Below are 6,050 nucleotides of genomic sequence, written 5' to 3'. Positions count from 1 at the left end.
GCAGTCTTTGTCCTGGTTCTGGTCCTGTTACTTGCCAACCCCCTCAGCCCCGGGAAAAGACCGGGGTGATCATTGTGACCAATCGAGGAAACAGCCTCAAGTCATCCTCTAAGCCGGACCAAGGGCAGGTATTGGTGCCATCTCCAAAGCGGTCTTGGGCAGAGGAAGCGATTCCCTGGACCCCTCTGAAGTTTCTAGGCAGCCTCCACCGATTCCAGTGGAGCACTCTGTGCCTTCCAGTTGCCAGGGGATGGCCTGATTTTGCCTCCTCAAGCTATTTTGTCTTCGGCTGCATTTGATGAGGAGTTGGAGAGGCGTGCAGTTGGCCGGGCCCTGCGGGGCTTTGAGTCTCCAGTTCCACTGGGACCACTACTGCTGCAGAAGCCGTCACCGCTGGTGCTTGCGCCTTTACTGGAATGGCTCAATATGCTGCTCTGTGTTCTGAGGCAGCCATCACTAGTGCCCTAAGCCCATTTGGCTGAAGGGTAGACCGCTGCCACAGCTACTGGCCCCCTGATGGCCCTTCTGAGGAGGAAGGGCCATCAGGTTCGATGGTGTCTCAGGGACGCATGGCGCTCCGCTTCCTTCCAGCTTCTGTAGGACCATCGGGATCAGCCCTGTCGGTGCCTTCGATCCCCTCGACGCTGGTGGACCCATCGGCACTCCTACCCCCTCAAGGTCCTTCGATGCCTCTGGCTCGTTTGGTGCCTTTGAGTCCTAAGCCCTGACTGTTGGGTATTCGACACACACACACCCACACCCCCCCACCCCTGCATTCCCAGAGGGATGCAATGAGGGAGAAGCCCTTTATGACCCCTGGGAAGGGGAGGCGTCCATGTCCACTGAGGAATCGGAGGATCTGCCTTCAGAGCCCTCTCCACTGGAGGAATGGCGAAAGTCTCTCCCGGAGGCGCTGTCATTTTTGATCTTCATAAAAGCCATGGCACAATCGGTGCCTTTCCAGCTTTAACAGAGGAGCACACCAGGCACAAGATGCTTGAGATTCTGCAGTTCATGGATTCCCTGAAAGAGGTGGTAGTGGTGCCAATCTGTGACATCTTCAAGAAGCTGGTAGCCTGCCATTGGGAGCACCCCCATCTTGGTGCCACCGGTGAACTGGAAGATTTTACCTAGTCTAGCCTACCACCAGGTTCGAGTGCCAGTTGGTGGTGGTAGAATCAGCCTTGAAGAAGACAAAGAGGATCCACAACCTCGGCTCCCAATGCACTTGGGCCCTGGATGTTTCAGAGTGCAATATTATCTGCCCAAATTACTTGCTACCAATTGTATAAGGGGCAATACTCCAGGAACATGTGGAAACAGGCCCTTGAATTCAGGGAGTGCCTACCACAGCAGTTCCAGGAGGATTTCCAAAAAATTGTCCAGTAGGGCCTGGAGTGCGATAAACACGAAGTTCGCTCTGCTTATGATTTTTTCGAGACAGCCATGAGAATCGCCTCGGGCATTGGGGCTCAGCGGACAGAGTGACTTCATGCCTCAGGCTTAAGCTCTGAAATCCAGGACCACCTGGCTGACTTGCCATGCATGGAAAATCTGGAGACAGAATCAAGGAGGCAGTAGTGCAATTGAAGAACTAGCAAGAGAATCAAGGCAGCAGTAGTGCAACTGAAGAACTAGCAAGAGGCCCTTCAGCGATTGTTAGCTAGTACCTCTAACAACCAGCCGCCCAGGAAGCCCCTCAATATATGAAGAGGCCCTTCTGGCCATGTAAATACTACCTGCCAGTGCCGAGGGTCAGACCTCAAGGACCTCCTACCAGAGCTGAGTCCCAGATAGCCTCGGGCACCCTGAGCAACCACAGTCCCACCGCAGAACCTTTGCACGGGGTTTTGACTGGTGCCAGGGAGCATGAGCCAGCCCTCAACGCAGGCCCCTTGGTTGGGGGTCGGCTCCAGCTATTCATGGTCCAATGGAACTCCATAACATTGGATCTCTGGGTCCTGGCTATCACGTGTCAGGGCTACAGGTTGCACTTCCAGTGCGTTCCATCCCGTTCGCATCCTTGTCCCTGTTGGAGGCCAACAGGGGACTTAAAATTACTGGCTCAGGCGGTTGAACCCGTTCCGCCCAGTGAGCACTGCGAGGAGTTCTACTCTAGGAATTTTCCAATTCTCAAGAAGACGGGGTACTCCGGCCCAAATTTGGACCTGAGGGCCTTAAACTTGGTGAAGGAGAAGTTCAAAATGCTCTCGCTGGGCACCTTGATCCCCTTTCTCAAAACGGCAGGAGACTGGCTCTGCTCTCTAGATCTAAAAGACGCAAAAGCCCATATTCCCATCTTCCCAGTGGATTGGCAATACCTCCAATTCCTGGTTCACGGGAGTTACTACTAGTATTGCATCCTGTCATTTGACCTAGCATCCGCACCCCATGTCTTTACCAGGTGCTAGTGATTGTCGGTGCCTATCTTCAGAGATGGGGGCTTCTTGTCTTCCTGTACCTCAAGAATTGGCTTATCAAGAGCTCTTCAGAGCAGGGGGTACTGAGTGCCCTGCACACCTCGATCCATATTTTGTAAACCCTGGGATTCCTGATCAGCTATCCAAAATCCCATTTCTAACCATTCTTGCAAATGGATCTCATTGGGATTTCACTGGACTCTGCCCAGACGAAGGCTTTACTGCCTCGAGACAGGGCAGAGACCTTTGCGGCTCTTGCTCGAGCAGTCTCTACTTGCGCTAAGGTCTCGGCATACCAGTTTCTCTGGTTGCTAGGCCCATTGGCAGTGAGAGTACATGTCATCCCCTTTGCTTGGCTGCACATGTGTAAGGTGCAGTGGATGCTCTGTTCTGAATGGTGCCAGGCTTCCCAAGACCTGCATGTGCGTATTCAAATTCCCACACTGCTATGTCAATCCCTTCAGTGGTGGGCAACTGCCTCCAATTTCAAAAAGGGAGTCCCCTTCTGGAGCCCACAACCCCAGGCTACCCTCAACACAGATGCATCTTAGACGGGGTGGGGAGCACATCTGTTAGGTCTCTACACCCAGGGACTTTGGTCTGTGCAAGAATCCAGGGACTATGGTCTGTGCAAGAATCGCATTTTCAAATCAAATTCCTGAAACTGCAAGCGATTCGGTATGCACTCCAGGCCTTCCAGGAATAACTCCTGAACAAGCACGGGGGAACGGGATCCTTCACCCTGTCAGGAGGCAGTCTACATTTGGTCATCGTGGGCCATCAGGAACAGCATCCTCCAGAGCAGTGTATTTCCCAGGCGTGGACAACACCCTGGTGGACTCCGTGAGCCATGGCTTTTTTCCTGACGAGTGGTCCCTCAGTCAACAGGTGGCGAACAAGATCTTTCACTTGTGGGGGACCCCAGACATAGACCTCTTTGCCTCCCTGAAAAACAGGAACGTGGATCGCTTCTGCTCTTTAGGGCGGAGGAGCAGCAGTTTGCTGGTGGATGCATTCTCGATTCACTGGGACACTGGGCTGTTGTATGCTTACTCTCGAAAATATTCCAGAAGCCTCAGGATCAGGCTTCCATGATCCTGATCGCCCCATTTTGGCTCCATCAAGTCTGGTTTCCAACCTATGGGATCTGGCCTTGCACCCTCCCGATCCAACTGGGAAAGGCCCCGGACCTAATCAGAAGACTGGGGTAGGCTTCATCACCCAAAACTACAAGCCCTGGCCCTCATGGCTTAAATGTTGACCGGGTGACCTTTCGGAAGGGATATCGAGTAATTCTGGAGTTCAGGAAGCCGCCTACCAGAAAATCTTACAATATGAAGTGGAAGAGGTTTTCTATTTGGTGCAAGGGACTCTGGATCCCTTTTCTTGCTTCCCTCCTGTACTATCTGCTTTCCCTCTCCAATTCTGGTCTCCAGACCACATCGGTGAGAGTTCACTTCAGCACCATAGGGGCTTACCACCGGAGTATGGATGGTACTGTGATATGTCATCCGCTTGTGGGACGGTTTATGAGGGGCATTCTTCAACTAAAGCCCCCCACTTGCCCTCCAGTGATTTCCTGGGATCTCAACGTTGTCATTGCGATCTTGCGACCTTAAGTAACTCTTTTGAAAAGTCATCTTTTTGGTTGCAGTGACATTGGCTCACAAGGTCAGCAAACTATAAGCCCTAGTGTTGAACCCTCCTTATACAAAAATTTTGTCATTTATTTATTTATTTATTTATAACTTTTTTATACCGAAGTTCAATTAACAGAGTTAATTATCAATCCGGTTTACATTACAACCAAACATTGACAGTAACAAAAGTTGTCTTACATAGAACAAGGGAGGAGATAACTTGGGCACAACATAAGCAAATTGGTTTATCAGGGAACTGGGCACAACATAAGCAACATAAGCATGGTTTATCAGGGAACTGGGCGCAACATAAGCAAATTGGTTTATCAGGGAACTTAAAACAAATTGGTAAGTCATGGAGAGGACGGGAAGGCCTGAAGGGGGGGGTGAGGAAGGAAAGGGGTTATTACAAATTAACGAGGAGTAGGAGTAAAATTAACAAGCTGAGGCGAAGAGGGAGATGAGTTTAGGATCCTAAGCTTGGGATGAAAAGATCCATGATGAAGTGGAGTTCGGCGAGAGGTTATGGGAAAGCTTGTCCCGGCTCCTGCATTTCTACTTGTCGGTAGGATCCAGAGCATAACAAGTCCAGAAGTCGACCTAGTTCTCTGCCAAAGCCTTTTCCAGTCCATTGCTTGCTTAACAGAGCTCTTAGTCCTCTATACCGCATGTCCAGCAGCTGCATTAGTGGCCGATGAGACTCCACCATTAGAAGCAATGATTTTGTGGCAGCATTTCCTATGACGGGATTGGTTGCAGATGAAAGTTTATAAACAAGTTCATCCAGGATGGAATGAAGGCTGTTCTCATGTATCTGAGATAATACTGAGCTGTTAACTCTTAAAATATTCTGTAACATAGACATCACTGTAGTTCCTGTTTCAACATCATCAGTCATGAGCAACTGGAGAAAGTGGTCAGACTGCAGCACACACACAGTAAGCTGAATATGTCCCCCAGAAAGCCAGCAAACAGAATCAGTCACTGTCCGGAAAGAGTTTACGAATTCACTTTTTTCTTCATCCTTAATAGCACGGATAAAACGGGCTTGTAGACGTCTTCCCAAAAACAACAGGTTATCTATGGCTGAAGGAAGTACCTTATTGTAAAATTCTTCAACATCCTCTTTTGGATCCAGACCCACGCAGCAATTACTTAGTATTTCTGCTAGTTTTGCTGCTGTTGCCCAGCCACCATTAACCCGGGAATAGTCTTGCTTCAGAACCAACACACAGTATTGGATTAGGTCATAATGATACAAATCTTCTTTCAGTTTTGTGGATTCCTTGCTTACTGAAGGCGCACTTTTTAAAATTTCTTTCAATTCCAACAGTAAAACAGGCACGTTCTGATTTGAGATCTCTGTAACTTCTGAAGCCAGGGACAATATTCTTGCATCCACATTTCCTGTCTTCATTTGGCTCATGTTAACCTGTTGGTCAATGTCTCAGGTTTCGCAGAATATGTTCCCACCAGAGAGGATTTTGTTTTCCAAGCTTGTGATCTGTTCTTCCCCCGTAGATGAAGCCGCCGGTTGCTATGATACCGGACCTCACGCGGATCCGAGGGCAAAACTCCGAGCCTCCTCCCGGCCCTAGCAAGAGCCCGGACACAGCGCTCCCACGGCACCCCGTCGCAGGGGAGCGTGATCTACCGTAGCACAGACTGACGTTCAAAAAATAAAATAAAAAATTCAAAAAATAAAATAAAATTCATGACAGAATGGTCCTCCGCACACACCTGAAGTTCCTTCCCAAGGTGGTTTCAGAGTTCCATCTCAACCAGTCAATTGTGTTGCCTTCCTTTTTGCCAAGGCCTCACATTCACCGGGGTGAATGGGCTGTGCACACTAGATTGCAAGAGAACGCTGGCTTTTTACTTAGAGCAGACAGCATCACCTTTCTACTCAACCTACCTGTTTCCAAGCAGACTTTATCCCATTGCCTTCTGTTACGCTCAAGTGGGCCTACAGCTTGACAGTCATGTCAAG

The 6,050-nt window shown here is 49.7% G+C and overlaps 1 pseudogene; it reads right to left on the bottom strand.

Annotated features, from left to right (window-relative positions):
• Positions 1 to 4,297: 4,297 nt before the first annotated feature.
• Positions 4,298 to 5,735, bottom strand: LOC115085535 (annotated as a pseudogene).
• Between the last annotated feature and the right edge of the window lie 315 nt (positions 5,736 to 6,050).

Source organism: Rhinatrema bivittatum, chromosome 2, assembly GCF_901001135.1.
Source record: "Rhinatrema bivittatum chromosome 2, aRhiBiv1.1, whole genome shotgun sequence".
NCBI lineage: Eukaryota > Metazoa > Chordata > Amphibia > Gymnophiona > Rhinatrematidae > Rhinatrema > Rhinatrema bivittatum.
Note: the sequence above shows the minus strand (reverse complement) of the source record. Positions and strands in the feature narration are given on the sequence as shown.